This window comes from Anabrus simplex, chromosome 1 (genome assembly GCF_040414725.1).
Source record: "Anabrus simplex isolate iqAnaSimp1 chromosome 1, ASM4041472v1, whole genome shotgun sequence".
Classification (NCBI taxonomy): domain Eukaryota; kingdom Metazoa; phylum Arthropoda; class Insecta; order Orthoptera; family Tettigoniidae; genus Anabrus; species Anabrus simplex.
The window spans coordinates 1,011,413,836-1,011,432,556 of record NC_090265.1 but is presented as its reverse complement, the minus strand read 5'-3'; the positions used below and the strand labels follow the sequence as shown (position 1 = coordinate 1,011,432,556).

At 41.0% G+C, this 18,721-nt stretch overlaps 1 protein-coding gene across 1 annotated transcript in view; it reads left to right on the top strand.

Moving 5' to 3' along the window:
- The first annotated feature begins 6,712 nt into the window (after positions 1-6,712).
- The window catches only part of LOC136857790 (uncharacterized), a 793,681-nt gene continuing 781,672 nt past the window's right edge, over positions 6,713-18,721 (top strand). Inside the window, exon 1 of the mRNA XM_068225167.1 lies at positions 6,713-6,980. The gene's annotated coding sequence lies outside the window, so the exon portion shown is untranslated. The remainder of the gene's footprint in view (positions 6,981-18,721) is intronic.

Genomic DNA, 18,721 nt, shown 5'->3' with positions numbered 1-18,721 from the left:
AAAATTCAATCACTAAGTTAAACGAAAACCTAGCAAATGTTAATGACTGGACTAGTAGACATGGCCTGAAAGAGAACCCATCAAAATCACAGGCCATCATCATAATTGGCACGTATAAATCTCATGCTAAAATACAAAACACGTCTATACCCAGTGTTGTGCTCAGTGGAATACCAGTAACATTTAGCGATCATGTAAAGAACCTTGGAGTAGTATTCGATAAATATTTAAGTTGGTCGGAACATGTCACAAAAATTTGCAAAAAGGATGAGGGACTTCCTTCCAAGAAACACAAGAAAATTATTAGTACAGAGCCTACAATGCGTGTGCTCGATTCGTATTAAATATCCCAATCCAAACTCATATTAGCCCTTTCCTCTCTCAGCTGTCATGGCTAAGATTGACTGAACGACGTAAATACCACGCTGTTTCCCTTCTCCACAGTATTCTGCAAACAAGCAAACCAGACTATCTTAGAACAGACTTTAAATACCTCTCCCCTTCCGATAGAGCTCCCTCAAGGTCATCCACACGTTCCCTCTTGTCCATTCCCATTCACAACAGTTACTCGTACAACAACTCATTCATACCTGCTACCATACGTTCCTGGAACTCAATCCCAGCTGAAATTAGAGGCATAGGCAATCCGAAGCTGTTTAAAAGGAAATGTTTAATGTGGTACTCAAATATGTAAAAAGCAGATTTCACCAAAGTAAAAATTTAATAATTAGCTCTTAATTATCAATAAGGACACAAAATTTTAGAGGTTAAGTAAATTAATAGTGATTTTTAGAAATATTTGTAAAAAATTATTTTATGTACATTATTCTGTAAATTGTATAAAGCTGTTGTATAATATGGTTTGGCATAATAGCAGGCTTCATAGCCTGAGCCCCGCCATATAAGAAAGGCAATAAACTAAACTAAACTAAACTAAACTAAACTAAACTATGACTGCGTTAAAACGTTGTAAAAAATTTAAGTGATTTTTCTAACCAATTTAATAAATGTGTTCATCGTGATTAAATTTGAATAAATATTTTAGTAAGCACATTGTTGCTCCTCACTTAAAGTAGTTAGGCTCTTTTCTGAACCCTATCGTTTGGTCAATGTAGTGACAGAAAAAAACCGCTACGACCCCAAGATCTAAGAGTTCGATATTGCACTATTGAAGCAGCTGTGGCAGACGACCAACGATGGAGCGGTAGGTTCAAGGGTTAAGTGCAGTGATGCTAACCATCTGTCCCTAGTACTTATCTTGACACAGATAGGGGAGTCCCCATCCCCCACCTCTTCGCGCTCTAAAATGTAAGAGGACGCTTGAGAGATTACCGGAAATCCTGCGATGCGATTTAAACGAAAGTAGATCAGTAAATAGAAGACGTCAAGATCTACAAAATTAATATTAATACGACTCTAAGAGACAATTATTAGCGGAGCGATTTTTCTCATGGGGGAGGAGTTTACCCTCTCCATAGATGACGACCCGTGTCTTCTATATAAGACCACCCTCGAGAAAGCTCGATATTCAGTGTATTTCGGATTGTGTTAGCCATAGGTTTACTCCGCGTCAGTTTGATACACAGTCATAGTGCAGTTACATTTTCTGTGTGTGAAGTGATAGTTGTTGTGGGTAGACGTGTAAAATACTAATCCCATTATTCAATAAGGAAGTGCATACAAGTAGTCCTACTGCGGTTTAAATGACTATGTTTGTTGAGAACGGGTATCGTTGCTAAAATCGTCATGGCGTAGTGAGATATGGAAGATAGAATCCAGTAGCTATGGTGCTGTGATTAATGTATGTGCAGTCGTCAGAAACAACCAATATAACGAATAAACGCTGTCATATTAGCCAAAAATGTGTACCATAAATGAATACTGACGGTACGTAGGAACAAATAAATTAGTGAATGTTTCTCTGTATAGCGAACGGGAATCGAGTAGCGGTCTTCAGGGACAGTAATCGCTACTTGGGTAGTCCATTTCGACTCTATGAGTATATCTATCAATGTAATGTTATTCGAAGACATATAAACAGTGCTTTAAATAACCGATTCCTAATTTGTTCGCATGTATGTGAGTGCTCTTCGAACTCAGGATTCACCACTACGAAAACGTGCCTGTGTGCCTACGAAAATCCTGTTTGGAGACAATGCAGAACGTCCAGCAGTAGGAGGTAGCAGATCAAGACACCATGGATTCAACCCCGAAGGAGATGGACCCAGGACTTCCTGCTAGCGAGACGCCAGTTATGGATAACTAAATCCATATGGGTACCACCGTATGACAGCAGGTTACACACAGCAAGTGATAAGTACATTCCCATTATATTCTTAGCATGAAATCCGCGGTGTGGCACTAATATGTAAACTTAACTTTGTAAACAATCTATCAGCATGCATTGTGATGTTTCTCATACCGTGTAGGTGACGCAATATGCGCATTTCAATGGGGTAAAGTTTTCTGTATTAGTTTTATTTTCTTGTCTGTAAATATTGGTTAATCACAAAGTTATTCCGTGGATCTTGCATGAAGTAGTATATAAAGCCCTATAGTTTGTTATGTTTGAGTGAAGCATTCGTAAGGGTGGAGTTACGAGGGAACATCGGCAAACTCTCCGATCGCGATGAAACTTGGAAAACACGTTGAGGTACACGTAAGAAAGATGTCAGCATCAATTTTGGGTGCCGACATTCATTAGGGCGTTAACTAAGGGGCATAAAGTTGCGACATTTCAACTTCCGCGCGAACAGAGATGAATACCTGCTGGCCAATGCTTAACATGCCTCGTGCCACACCTCCGCACCTCCTCCTTTCCTCAATTCTTCTGGTTCCCCGCCGCACGTTTCCCTTCTCCCCGCGTGTGCCCTTCTGCTTAGCTAATGAAGGGGACCGGTGCTACATTTTGCGTACCCTATCAGCCTTCCTCATAGCTCTCCTTTGTAATTCCCCCATTGTATTTGTCAGTTTACTTTCTTCTGAAATGAAAACGTTTGGGACGATTCCTTAAGCGTAATGTCGTTGAGCGTGTCAAAATTTATTTTTCATCTTCAAGCAAATCACGGAAGTCACGGTGAAGAAGGTCCGCTGAACTTTCGGGAGCTGCAACTTTATGACGCTCAACTGTTTTCAGATAGATTTTGACGCTCACGAAGTGATGTCACACTGCGTGACATAGGCCGTAATAATCTAGATTGAAGCGTGGTCTTTTGCGCTGCATGTGGAATTTCAGGTTTTAATTTTCAGCACTGGATAAGTTTTGACATGTTCAACGACATTACGCTTAAGGAATCGTCGCAAACGTTTTCATAAACATTTCAGAAAAAAGTAAACTGACAAATACAATGGGGGAATTACAAAGGAGAGCTATGAGGAAGGCTGATAGAGTGCGCAAAGTGTAGCACCGGTCCCCTTCAACAGCTAAGCAGACGGACAGGCGCGGGGAGAAGGGAAATTTGCGGCGGGGAACCAGAAGGATTGGGGAAGGAAGAAGGTGCAGAGGTGTGGAACGAGGCAGGCTTAGCATTGGCCAGGAGGTAGGTTTGATACCCCGTCAGGAAGTCGAAAAATTTAAGAAAACGAGATTTCCATTTCCGGAGGTGTACATGGTCTGAGGTCCATACAGCCTACACCAAAAATGAGTACCACATTAATTCCTGGGGGCAGTCCGGCTCCATGGCTAAATGGTTAGCGTGCTGGCCTTTGGCAACAGGGGTCCAGAGTTCGATTCCCGGCAGGGTCGGGAATTTTAACCTTAATTGGTTAATTTCGCTAGCACGGGGGCTGGGTGTATGTGTCGTCTTCATCATCATTTCATCCTCATCACGACGCGGAGGTCGCCTACGGGCGTCAATTCAAAAAAGACTTGCACCTGGCGAGCCGAACGTGTCCTTGGGCACCCCCGGCATTAAAAGCCATACGCCATTTCATTTTCCTGGGGGCAAAGACGGCTGGGGTTAGGTCTTACCACTCCACCCTACCAAGTGTCGAGGTTACGGATGGGTGGAGGCGTTTACCTGCCACCCCTCCCAGGGCCTTAATGGCCTGTACGGAGATGACTTTGCTTTATTATTAATATTATTATTATTAAATGGAAGCCATATGCCTGTGTTTTGGATTCCTCGTAAAACTGAAGGTCCTGTAGTTTACGGATCGCTATAACAAGTCATAGAAAACTTTAAAACATGCTTAGTTTTGCTTCCTCTTCCAGTGGAAATACCGACCCCACGGCATCTCTTAAGCCCTTCAATCTGTAAAGGGATGTTATGCATCATATTCTTGTTATTATTATTATTATTATTATTATTATTATTATTATTATTATTATTATTATTATTATTATTATTATTATTATTATTATTATTATTATTATTTGCACAGATCTATTTCTGGTGACACATAGTCCTAGACCTATTTTTTTTTTTACAACTCATTATGTCTTATCATATGGGTTAGAACAATTTTACTGTGAGCTTGCATCCGGGAGATAGTGAGTTCGAACCCCACTGTCGGCAGCCCTGAAGATGATTTTCCGTGGTTTCCCATTTTCACACTAGACAAATGCTGGGACTGTACCTTAATTAAGGCCACGGCCGCTACCTTCCCACTCCTAGCCGTTCCGTATCCCATCGTCGGCATAAGACCTATCTGTGTCGGTGCGACGTAAAGCAAATAAAAAAAAGGACAATTTTGTTACTTCACTGACCTGTTTCAGTCTGATTGTTGACATTATGAAAGTGACTGAGGAATGCGTGATACTAGTAATAGTCATTATGCAAGTTGTTTTACGTCCCACCGACACAGACAGGTCTTATGGCGACGACGGGACAGGAAAGGGCTAGGAGTGGAAAGGAAACGGCCGTGGCCTTAGTTAAGATACAGCCTCAGTATTTGCCTGGTGTGAAAATGGGAAACCAAGGAAAGCCATGTTCAGGGCGGCCGATGGTGGGGTTCGAACCGACTATCTCCCGAATACTGGAAACTGGCTGCACTTAAGTGGCTGCAGCTATCGAGCTCGGTAATATTCATTATGCAGCCAGTCCCTGTGATGAATTGTGGAAGCGTCATTGGGCTTAGCAGACTGATACGTAACAGCACATTCTGTCTTAGTGAGGAAAGCAATGGGAAACTACCTCACACCTTATTTACCCAGTTAGACTCTTCAATGACACCTAGGCTATCTTTGACAGGTGGTAGTGGTGGTGATTATTGTTTTAAGAGGAAGTACAGCTGCTCTCTTAATAGACTAGGGCCTACTAATCAAAGGAAAAAAGGAACAGGTACGACTCTTCGAAGAATGAAGGCATCGGTAAAAGGAAGAGGAAGGCGATGGAGGGCGTGAAAATGAGAACTCCCTAGGCCTCGCAAATGTAATATCCTCGGATTCGAAAGAGAACAAGAATTGACCAAGGATGATCGGATAGAAAAGATAAAAGGTGAGGATCCTAGCATAAGTAAACAATGATAGACTCATCTAGGGGAAGCGTTGTCACTAATCTATGCTCCCAATTGGAGAGATCCTGGCAGATGCCCCTTTCAGTTGCTCCTTACAACTGTCAGGAAATACCGAGGATGTACTCTACCGCCCGCACCAACAGAGGAGTGACCCCCGATAGCTCATGGTGAAGCCGTTAAGAATCCAACCAGCCTTCTGGTTGAGGACACAACAACATACATACATACATACATACATACATACATACATACATACATACATTATCATGTATCATGATAAGGTACGCAGATCTAGGTTTACTGACTTTGCGAACACGATTATAGAAAACTGGCATGATTATTTGGAGTTATTTTATTTGAATTGCCGTATTTCAACATAGCTTGCGCCTCTGGTAGTTACGAATGGTAAGGGAATCTGAGTCGTTTCTGTGTTGAGTAATAAAGGAGATTACGAAAAGAAATCCTCCAAAAACCCGCGCGCGAAGAGAACGAGCGACGTAGCGAGCAGACCTGTTTTCTCTCAACACGAGACACGACCAACTTAATTCCATTTCCCTCCCTGAGCTGCGCCTTTGTCGTAGCGCACTGCTCTCAGCCTCGCCATTCCGAGTGCGAGCGCGCTGCTGTGACGTTCTCTCTTCGTGAGCAGTTCGTCTGGACTACAGTATCGCGTATCTCTACTGCTACAGTTAAATATCCTGTGCTTACCGTCGTGTTTTATCGAGTGCAAGTGTAAATCTGTGTGGGTTATTAGTTATCTCATCGTATTAAGGCGAAGCCTTACGTGTTTCGTAGTGTTGGAACGATCGGAAGGCGAATGTTGGCCCCGGCCATCGAGGGTTCCGTAAGCTGATGATCGCTGCTTGCCTTCGTGTTTCTTCCGCTAATGGCGCTTGCGTGAATAGTGAAGTACAATACATAATAGTGTTTTTGTGAAAAGTTATGTGAATATACGTGATTGAAGTTATGTTTTGAAGGAAGTTAACCTGCCAAGGATATCTACATTTTGGGAATGCTCATCTTGTGTAAGTTCAAACAATTCGAAACATTTTAACTTATCCGTTGTTAATTTTTTGTTTGGATACTGGAAGACATACGCTCGTAGCGTTTTCCAATCAGTGTTGTTGAACTGTCCTCCGTGACATTTGGTGTAAAAGTTAAGTTTGTGACCAAGTACAATATTTTATGTACGATAATTGCATGATATTTGCTGACTTCATTGACATTACTGTACAATTTCGAGTGCGAATAGCTTTAACATTACTTCAGGTTGGTGAAAGAAAAATCTGCCACGTAGGTTTGTGGTCTGTCAACAGGACGTAGTTCCATTGGCAGTGTTGGGATAGCTGGACCTTCTTTGCTTTCTGAAACCTATTGTGGAGCCATTTTGATATTAGTCACTAAAATAGTGTGGAGTGTTCTAGTGTCGCGTGTGTCCATGTTTGAGGAAACGTAAAGAAGAATCACGCAGATCTATGAAGACTTGTTGATCTTCGACATTGGATATATTTTCGTTAGAACAGGTGAGTGCAGAACTTAACTTACGTATGTTTTTTGTTGTTGCTGTGTAATTTTTCTGTATGGTTTTCTTGCTTGCCACACACTGGTGGTAGGGGAGTTACATATTATTTTATATGACGGCATGTATACTCAGTGGGCTCTTCATTCAAGCGTAACAGAGATTGGTGACGTGGAGATCACAGGTGTTTCATATTGTTATGAGCCAGACAGATTTGAACCTTCATTAGTGCCTTACGTTTGTCAAATGGTAGCGTTGCACGATAAAATTACACTTTGTTCCCTTTGAAAAAAAATTACGAGTTACGTTCATTTAAGATGAAACTCGCAATATACAGTTTACCTCCTGATATGTTGTTATTTACATATGAGCATTGTTTGTTACCCGTTCTAGTGCGTGGGTCGGCAGCTATCGGCACGCTTTAAACCGTGAATAGTTTACGTGTTTATATGCTTGCAGACTTTACAGAGTACCTTTTTTAGTATCTGTAAAGTACTGAAACCAGAAATAACCCAACTGTACTGAACTTGGTGTGTTTGAAGTAGGCACCTATTCGTGCAGTTAAAATGTAATATAGACCTCGCCGTGAATTCATACCATACGTCTCTCAGCATTATTAGGACTATGCTATTTCATTTTAGATCTAGTTAAAATATAATTTCAGCTTGTTACGTTCTGCAGAGCATAAATTCACGTCACGTATATATTACACCTGTAACACTATCTCCGAACAATCGGAAATCTTCGTTTCCATTTTTTAAATATCGATCGTAGGAGAATAAACGTACCCTATGGTACTGGGTTCGTGAACATGTAGGCGCGTAAGCTCATACGATGACAGATCGCGAGAGCACTCGGAATGATCCATTTTCAGCGTTTGTTTTACTGAGTGGGTACGGTATGTCGAGGGACTCCATGATTCTGTATTTCTGTTTATTTCGTTAGTCCGTTCTTGGTCAGGCGCGAACGTAATAAAAAACGATGACTGATAATCGGGATAATTTAATTCAGAAATTAAACAAGTGATTACAGTTTTAAGTAGGGATTGTCCGAGGAATCTCAGAAATACGAGAGTGGTGGAGTCACGCAAAGTTTTATAATCTGGTTTCTGTTGCAGTGAACGTGTACTGCATAACCTGGTCAAGTCATATTCGAACCCTTCGATACGACCACATTCTTTCTGGATTCTAAATCTGGTCTGAGGAGAAGCAGGTGGCTTTATGTTCCTCGCAGGTCTGCTCTTGTGTTAGCTAACCGGATTTTTTTCCTCTGCAGACTGGAACTAGGACAGTAGGTCATTCTTATTGTTTAGCCTATCCGGATATCCTATAAATGTGCTTTTCCTTTCTCGTCCATCGAATATAATTTAAGAATACTTCCATACATTTTCTCAATATTCTGTTACTGGTTATTTTCTTTGAACTGAAATATATACGTGCTGGCGGGGAAATATTTGAGAGGTGTGTAGTCGTAAGTTTTATAATCTGGCTTCTATCGCAGTGAATGTGTACTGCATAACCTGGCGTAGTTAAATCCGAACCCTTTGATATGCACTACCACATTATTTCTAGATTCTAAATCTGGTCTGAGTAGATGCAGGTGGCTTTGGGTTCCTCGCTGGTCTGCACTCCTTCATGGAAAAACATGGCGACGGGGTTCTAGTCGTCTTATAAATATTCCAATTGCATCATGGTAATGGTCATAATAATGTTATGCGGGGAGTGAAAACTTTTTAGAAGAGGCGACTGCCCCTTTTATTGCTTTGTTAAAGCGGAAAAGATACTGGCTAGGCCTGTAGTCCTGCCTAAGAAAACAACAAAAGTGGTTGTGTGGAGATAGCAAATTATAGCATGTAATGCTATTTGCGGATAATGAGGGCGTAGTAAGTAAGATTCATAAAGACATGTATAGGTCATAGAAAATATTATTCTGATCTCATTGGCACACTGAGTTAGTTGTCCTTAGGTTTGTGTGTTCGGTGATACTTCCTTACAACTCTGTGTCGGTGACTCCTAGGCAGTCGAAGAACTCCTGTGGGACAGAATTCCGACACCTTGGTCTCTCTTAAAATTCATAGCAATTAGAGGCGTTTTAAAGGAATACAATTTTTCTTGTACGTACATTCAACCGCACAAAAATTGTCCGTCGCTGAAGATGACCCAAAATCCTTTCGTTCGATGGTGGTAGATTCCAAGTGCTGAGCAGGGAAATCTTTGAAATATTCGAGCGGCGTGTAGTCATGCGAAGTTTTATAAGTTATTTAAGTTTTATTTAGTTATTTATTATTATTTTATAATCTCTTCGACCATCGGCTATCCGCAATTTACGAATATTCCCGCGTTTCGAGAATGTAGAAGATTAAATATTTGCCGGCCAATTTTTGTGCGGTTGTAGCCTATAATGGGCCGATGACCCAGATGTTAGACCCCTTCAAACAGCACTCATCATCTTTAGCCTAAATTGAATGATCTGGAAATCGTGTAATGTGCACAGGATACAGCAGAACATTGGTTTAATTTTGCTTGATTTTCTACTTCATTGTCCACCTGAATTCATTTAATTATCCTAGCTCCGTCTTTGTCGTGATGTTCCTGTGAATTCACTATAGAGTAAATCGTGCGTTTTTCCCTTCAAATGCAGTTTCCGGATGTTATCCCCGCTTTAAAGAGACTGCATAATATCACAAGCACTTCCTAGGGACTCAGAACGCCAAAATTATAGAGTTCGGACATTTGTGTACAATCGTGCAGTTTGCAAACATATTCAGAATAGCGAAAAGATTATATAAAAGCAATATAAAATACTACATAAACGATGGAATGAAACGAAGCCACGGGATTTCTACAGCATACTTATGCCGGATTTTCTGAGTGTTGTCCGGATGCAGGTTACTTTTTCGTAACCTTAATCCTGTATTGCATTGCTGCAGTTTTATGCCTCATATTGGGAAGTGTTAAGTGTGGATGACCTATGCTGAGGATGCCCGATATCAGCACCTGGTCTGAACAGTGTCAGTGGATAAGTAGTGAGAAAGGAAATTATTAGAAAACTATTTGTAATAAAAATTTCCTAAACGAAACTATTTTAAAGTTAATTATTAACCTGAATACCTTCTTGATAAAGGGTGTATGGTGCTTTCGTTAAATAAATGGATTTGAGTTAGAATAATTTTGATTTTTTTAATTTTTTTTTTTTAAATTGGTAATCTTAACGAGTTTCCTCGGTTCATCAGCTATTGGACTGTAGTGTGGGAAATTTGTCGGCGTATGCTGTAGAAATCCCGTGGCTTCGTTTCATTCCTTCGTTTATATTTTATATTGCTTTTGTATAATATTTTCACTATAATGGACATGTTTGCAAAATAGCCTACACGATTGTACACAAACGTCGGAACTCTTAATTTTGGCGTTCTGAGTCCCTCAAGTGGTTGTGGTATTATGCAGTCTCTTTAAAGCGAGGATAATGGTCTCCCATTGTATCGCGTCGCAGTCCCGAAATTCCGTCTGTTGCGACTTGTATAAGCGGTTTAGAGGAGATTTCAATTCTGAATTATTGCTGTTGTGTGAATGCCGTTATTAATTCATAACATCTGAGATGTTTAGTTGGTTAGGTTAGTGCATTTCCCTCTGATTATTGGTGTATGTTAACGGACTATTCCATCCTTCTTCTCAAGTGTAGCATGTTGGTAACAAAAGATTGCTCGTAGAATCGGGATGCCACGAAGGTTGTTCAGAACGATTACTATAAAAACTGGAATGGAGTGACGAGTTCTTGAACGAGAATATCAAGATTCGGTATATAGCTTAGGTTTGATGGAATTGTAGATTCTGGGGGGGGGGGGGGGGGGGGTTATCGCAGGGCAGTTAGTTCGTTAGAAGAGGACTGTTGATTCGGGGCACGTAATATATATTTGTACGGTGCGTTATTAGATTTTTTTGAGTGGCATTGAAATCCTTTCTTTTCTCCATACAGATTATGATTGTGATGGACCAGTCTGTAAATTTAATATACAAGGCAAGCACCCGCGTACTTTTAGAATCTAATGAATGCAGTTTACTTAAGCCGTTCGACCCAATGATCCCATCCGTTGAGCTTTCTCGAACTGTGTACAGTTAACATAACTGGAGCAGATAAGGGATGCTTTTGATCATAACAGACAAGAATTGACGATACTTTTATTTCCATCACGGACCTCTGTAACGCAGTTGTTGGCCTTGTGATTCCAAAATAAGCGGTTCGATCCTGGCTGAGATCACTTGAGTTTTGTTGAGATGCGACAACTCCCCCTGGTACTCGTTACCTTCTGACAAGTTAGAGAACTCTAGCAGGGTAACGTTCTGCGACGCCGGTGTCAGGACCGAACGGATATTACCTGAATAACATTGAATTATTATTATTATTATTATTTATTTGTTAACTTGGAAGTAGTTCAGCAGTTAGAGCCGGTAGTTGGCATTATCACCAAACGTCTATTTATACCTTCGTTGATGTGGAATTTGTCAACAGCAACCTTCGCACCGAACACCGCTCGGCCGACGGATGGTCTGCATTACAACATTTTATGTACAGTGATTTTTGAATACACATGCTGGGGGCTTTATGTGATGATAAGACTAATCATTCATTGGTTATTTTGGTTTAAAGCGGATATAACGTGTGCAAGTTCAGTAACAAACTTGTTATCGCTGTGCTCACATAACCATGGTATCCGGGCTCAAATAATATTTTCATTTCTATATTTTGAAATTTTAAAAAATGCCATGTGACGGATTCCTCGGAGAATGTTTGTAGACATTTTCATGAAATTCCGCCCAGCGGCTTAGGCGTGATGTTTCGGAAGACAGATGTAACTTCATTTTTATATACAGTACATAGGCCTACTGCAATATAGATCATGAACTCCGGTGAAATTATTTTTACGAGATTCGTGATACGACTATGTTCCAACAAGTACGGTTTTCTATCCTTACATCCATAGCCTACTTCTCATAGCAGGAGATCATATGAAAGCAAATTAGGTTCATTAAACTTTATATTATATCTATGTGATGGGGAATGTAAATGCTTATAATAACTATAACGGTGGGATCTAATTCAAAATTCGCGGTATTATTGGCATAGTCGTGGTTTCTTTGAGAAATTTAGCAGTTTGACTCGTTGAATAAGATGTTATGCCTATTATTTTGGCCTAGGAAGACTGTTCATGCTATAATGTTCCCTCAGACTCACGAACAGTTTGACCGGGCCAACTGTTCAAGGTCAGTATCTGTTTATAGAGCCTGTCTGTAGCCGGTTACTCTGGCCTAAAGAAGGCATGGTCTACTGTAAAGTTCTCAATGCAGCGCGAGATTCCGTTAATGTACGTGGAATAGTATAGGGATATGTGCTAATGATCAGACATTCAAAATTATTCGTTGTTGATTTATTAATGACCTCATCTCTTGCATGAGAAATTTCTAACTTAACGAAATTAACCGCTGGTGCAGAAATACCTTGTGTTGTTGGAAAGGGGGACTCAATGTTCTTAGGCTTTGATTATCATGGCACATTATCTGTGCGTATCTCTTCCATTAAGCTCGCGGACAATACGTGTGTGCCTCTGCTTTCCGCATGCTATTTGTAATGCATACATAAATCTTTACAGTTCGGTTCAGAGATATCCTCAGCCTTTAGAATGAATTAGTGACAGTAATTTATGAACAGATAATCGTCGTTGACAGCTCTATTCGAACGTTAACGTTCAAGCCATCGCATCAGGATTCTTCAGTGATTGGCTTAATTCAGGTCTTACCAATGAACTGTAGGTGGATATGTGTCAGAAGAAATCATGCTCCACCATTGATTATTAAGATTACAGTATCTATGATCTCTTTTCTTACTAGAGAGCTGTTGACCTAGTGTGCGAGCATTAAGTACAATTTCTTTGATATATTTGGCAGGTTAGGTGATGGGATGGAATCATTATTTTGTTTTCATGTTAAAGCTTCTTCCACCAGAATTCCAGTCTCATTTATGGCTGTAACAGTATGGAGCTGCTGAGGTGTGAGTGGGCTGAGTAATGACATTCGGAACACGACTTGTGCGTCTGAGTGTTATGAAAGGTTGTACTCATAGGGTCAGTCATACTGCCCCCATGAGGAAAGCAGTGGCAAACTACCTCACTCGTCATCTTACCTAATACACTTCGTTTTAGCGCAGCCATAAACCACATAGCCTCTGGACGTGCTATTGGAGGTTCCAACCAGTCTACGTGTTGATAAGCTAACAGTTATAGCATCGGCTGGAACGACCATAGCCGATTTCTCACAGTCGATCTCGAAATTACGCCAATCATCATCTGGGATTTCGAATATTCATGTCCTTTCATCGATTATAATAGGGCCTATAGATTTTTATCAAGGATATCGATTATATATTTTGTTGTGTTTGACCCTTCTTTAATAATAAGTTACATTTGTCAGTATTTCAGTGTACTCAACCGTATTGTAGAAGAAGAAATTGTCCCCATGTCTTCCTGTTCCTTCACCTTACAGCTTTTGTTTTTGTTCCTTCATTACGCGCTCCTCCCATTATTACAGCCTTCATGCTGGTAGGTGACTGTAACACGCGATGCAGGGTCGGTGAACGGACTATGTAGGCCTATGCCTCAGGCTTTGCCATTTTTTTTTTTTATGACGTTCCATATTGCTTTCCAGTAATCCTATTGACTTGTCATTTTAGATCAGTCATAGGGGGATGATTTGGATATTATATTTGGTCGTCCTTGGAAGATAGCAGTTAAGAAATAGAATGAAGTGTACCGAGGCAAGGGACGTTGGTTCTGTGCACAAACACGTTGCCGCCATTGCGTGTGTGTTTAATGTAAATGATAATTTGTACACTGTTCAGTCTTTTAATGTACTGTATTTCTTGTCTCGCTATCCACATTACTGCTAACGCCAGATACTTCAAACACGGGATATTCAAATTTAACAAAGAAAGACTGTGTAAAAGTCTGTCTACGGGGTCTGTGGAGCGGTAGTGAGAAAAGCGCGAAAGGAATTGAGTGGGAGAGGGAACTGCACGTTAGGCTGTTGGTCTTTTAAAGCAGAGAACTTGCCATAATGAAACTTGCTTCATGCTGTACTAAAAGGCTGCATGCTAATATTTTAAAATAACGATAGCCTAAGAGAATTCAGGGGCATCACACCAAACGCAGGTCTGCGTTGTGAACGATTCGGTGTCATCCTAACTCGCCTGATTCCTTACTGAGACTAGCTGGTAGAGATGGGGGAGATTCTGAACGAGTGATTCAGAATGAACGAATCCCTGCACTGAACGATTGAATCATGATTCAGTGTACGAAATGAATCGACTCGTTAGTGAATCGAAAGCTGAATCGAGAGATGGCAGCCACAACCCCGCAACTCGTTCCTTGGTTCATCGTTAATGACAACTTGTGAAGAACGACTGTTATTTTTTATTTAACCTAAACTAAAAGTCCGGTTCACAAGTCAAATACTCCTAACCTAACCTTATAGGATTTTTTTTTTTTTTTTTCAAGTCACGCACTTCACGGAACTGTAATATGCACTCACCTTCCGGCTCGTTGCGAAATGTCGGGTTAAGTTTACTTCAAGGTTCTCGTTCTCGTGAACTACTGTGAACTAACGTGAGGTACATGGAAGCCTCCCCGTTCTCCTTCACAGCCCTTAGTAAGAATCGGTATAACCGTATAAGTAATTTTTTAAAATCTTGTCATATCATGAAGTGTATATGCAAGTGGAAGTGAAAGAGCTATCTATGATTTCTTTGTAGTATATAGGCAATATAAGACTATTAAGGTACATTACTTACAGGGTTTTCATCATGATGAGGAAGGGACCAAATAAAGCAATGCATAAATCCTCCAAGTGATAGATTCTTGTGAATGTGAAATGTACACCAGTTACTATCTGACACATAACCTCAATTATTTCTTAAGCATTTTCGTACATTGTTCCATACTTCCCCCTTTGGCGCTCACCTTTCTGGTGTCTATGGTTACTCTGAGGAGTGGCAGCCTTACTAAAGAAAATACAAGTCACCGAGCGAATGGCTGCGCGGTTTGCTGTCAGCTTGCATTCTGGAGATAGTGGATTTTAACTCCACCGTCGGCAGTCCTGCTTCCTACCTATCCGTGTCGGTGCGACGTACAGAAAATGGTATTTTCTTTTAAGAGTCAAATTCTTTACTTCGATAACGCAATGTCTTATTGGCTTCTCGTCCCACAAACTGTTTTTTTTCGGTTTTCGGAGGTGCCGGAATTTTGTCCCGCAGGAGTTGTTTTATGAGCCAGTAAATCTACCGACACGAGGCTGCTGTATTTGAGAACCTTCAAATTCCACCGAACTGAGCCAGGATCGAACCTGCCAAGTTGGCAGTTATTTTGCTTTTTATAGTCTTCCGCTATTTACTGTTTATGAACAGTTATTCTTGCCAAATTGACCATGATCCATTTGAGGATGACATTACAACCATAGTCTTACATGTGGGCACAGATTTCTTTCCTATTATTTCACTGTCGACTACAGAGAGTAGGCCTAAATTTGTTATCTAGTGAGTAGCTTGTGAACTTAATGAAAATCGTAAGAAACGTTAAGAACAATCGAAGTTCAAAAAACCGTAACGTAGCAGTTGTTTTGTCACGGTTGATTATTTCACAGTGAACACTTTTATATTTGCTTTCAGATATTTTAAACATATTTCTTCACTTAAAAAAAAAAAGGTAAAGAACTGATGGTGAGCTGCTGTCAATATTCACTTTCGAATTGCCACAAAAAATTCCATATCTACTATAAATTTCAAATTTGATTGTCGTATAGTTTCGAATGGTAACTTTGAAGAATGTGCGTTTCTTTCTTAAAATCACACTTAAGCATCGGCAGTTCCTAACCTACTTAAGTTTGGAAATGATTAGTCGGACAGTGGTGTAGCATTTTTCCACTGTAACATCTAAACAGGATATTACTCTTGTTAAAATGCTAGCGATTACCTTCAACATTTCACTTCTTGCAACTTGTACACTTGTAAAGCAGTAGCAGTTGTAAAGAACATAAAGAATGGTTCATCTTCGGATCTCAGTCAAGTGGTAATCGAATGAACGAATCATTTTGGTGAATCGTTTCAAATGAATCGGTTCTTCTAAATGAATCAGATTCCTCATATCTAACAGCGGGAGAAACCAAAGGGAGCATGCGCTGTCAGACTGCGCCTACGTTATGAGCGACCAAACTCAACGATGAACGGTACAAGTGGGCGTTGTCATGAAATGTGAACGTCTCTGGTATATGTCATTCATGTGGTATTTTCGTTATAACTTCCGGTCTGGTAGATAATAAATCATTTCACTGCTAGTCAGAACGAATCTCTGTCTATTAGAAAATGGCATTTTTTTTAAATGTCATCATTTGTTGAAGCACATTTTTTACGTATCTTCTAATTTCTCAGTACTGTGGGTTCTTGGGAGCAGACGGTACAGTTTTCTCATTTAAAACTCCCTCAAATACCAACGACATCAACCAGGATCTAACCAGCTATCTTAGGAAGAGACGACCTACGTTTTGTCTTCTAGCGCTTACTATTCTAAAGAAAAGCGCTTGAGATATTTGTATTTATTCCTGTTACATTATAACCAAAAGTGATTAGTCAGTAAGGTTGTGTTGATTAATATTTGCAAGTTATTAAGCACCTAATAAATGTTACTGTCCCTTAAATGGCATTTACTAGGATAGCTTTTTCCTTCATCCCGCACATTTGTCGAACAGGCTGGTGATATACATTTCTGGGATTTTAGTTGGAAAGAATCACGCGGAATTGAACGAAGCTCTCTTGAGGACTCAAGATCGATTCCCATAAGCTGTTGGCCTGGTTTACTTCTCGCTTGCCTGCTTGCTGCTCGTGTCCTTTATTAGTTTCTTTTCAAAGCTTTGCTCAAAGTTGGCTTGAACTCTCCTGCTAAAGAAGAAATTAAGGTTTCCATTACAGTAAAGTATGTAGGCTTAACGGCTGTTAGCTGCGGCGACTGGGCCAGTTATTTGTTGACTGTCTGGCTTCGTAATGCGTAAAATTACATGTAAAATCTCTGTACACTGGGAGTCAGTATTCGACAAGACAGAGAATTTCTCGTACATCTCTCCAGCGCATTGCAGTTTTGTTGCTGTGTTATCTGTCATATCGTTCTTATTTAACTTATATACAGTATGTTTTTTCCAGTTGAAGCATAGACAGAGATGACAACACCGCAAATAACTGACTGCATGATTTCATGTTCGTAGTAACAGTTCAGAACGTGGTCAGTTTGAGACGCACGTTTGCTATAGGCCTATTATATAGTGAAAAAGGTTGGAGGAAGATTCCTGCTTGGTGGTTACGTCCAAAGAATATGGTTTGACCAGGAAAATTGTGACTTAGTGTGCATGTGCTCCACGCTAACGCACGTCAGCACACTAACAACGCAGCACTGTCACGAAGTGTGCTCCATGGTAAAGTAGGTCAACACTACCACCACCACACCGATGGACACTCGGCACTGTTTCCGCTGGGATCACCCGCCTTTCAGCCATGTTCGCTCCCCTGGCAAGTCACGCCGTTAGTATGCTGAAGAGTGAGCGGTTCACCGCCGATCATGCGGTTCCTAATGCTGTGGAATACTGGTTCAACCACCATCCATCATTGTGGAAGGTATAGAGAAACTTGTTCAGCATTGGGACACGTGGCTGAACCGTGTGAGTGTATGACTGTCTGTAGACTCTCAAACTGCCATCTACATTGACGGAAAATTAAATCCCAACACCGAGGAGGAGGTGTGCTAGATTCAGGAGGCGTGTTTGCACATCAGAAAGGTGACTCGTAATCAAATTTGCGCGCTAGTCGACGAAGAGTGCTGCTGGTAATACCACTATCGCCTTGCGAAGCAAAAATGTTTTAAATACGCGCTGTACACTTCGTGGGCGTTAGCAATCGTCCAATGTTGACGTTGTGAGGTAGGTGTGAGTTGGATATTCCTTTAAGGAAACGAAGAAGTCAGTATCAGCAGCTTACTGAGCTTGAACGAGGCCGTGTAACAAGGCTACGAGAAGGCGTATGCTCTTCTCGCGATATTGCAGAAGGACTTAAAGGGGAATGTACTATCCTTAGTGCATCGGTGGTCACGGTAAGGCACTTCCTCTAGACATCCGGGGACCGGGCCACTGCGGAGGGGAAGCCCGCCGTATTCGCCGCATGGCTGTGGTGGATCATACTGCATCTGCCAACCATTCGAGATTCAATTGGCATCAGATTGACACGGCAAACTGTAAAAAAACGATTGTTTGAGGGACAGCTCCAAACCAGACGTCTTGTAACGTTCATGCCACTAACTCCGCATCACTGCCATCTGCGACTTCAGTGGTGTCAAGTTAGATCTCATTTGGGGGTGGAGTGGAGATCAATTGTGTTCTCAAATGAGAGCCGTTTTTGTTTTGATGCCGATAAGAGCCAGGTTGGTTGGTAAGGATAAGACCAGGTGAGGGTTTGGTACCAAGCTGTTTGCGGCGTCGATGCACTGGTCCTACACCAGGAGTTGTGGGCTGAGAAGCGATTTCCTTTAATAACAGGAGCACTCTCGTCGTTATCCCAAGAAACTTGTCAGCGGATCAAGTAGGCTACCATTCTTGTTTTGTTTAAAGGCTGACCTATGTGCTGCAGCTAATTATTGCCCTTCTATTCCCAAGATTATTGGGCCGT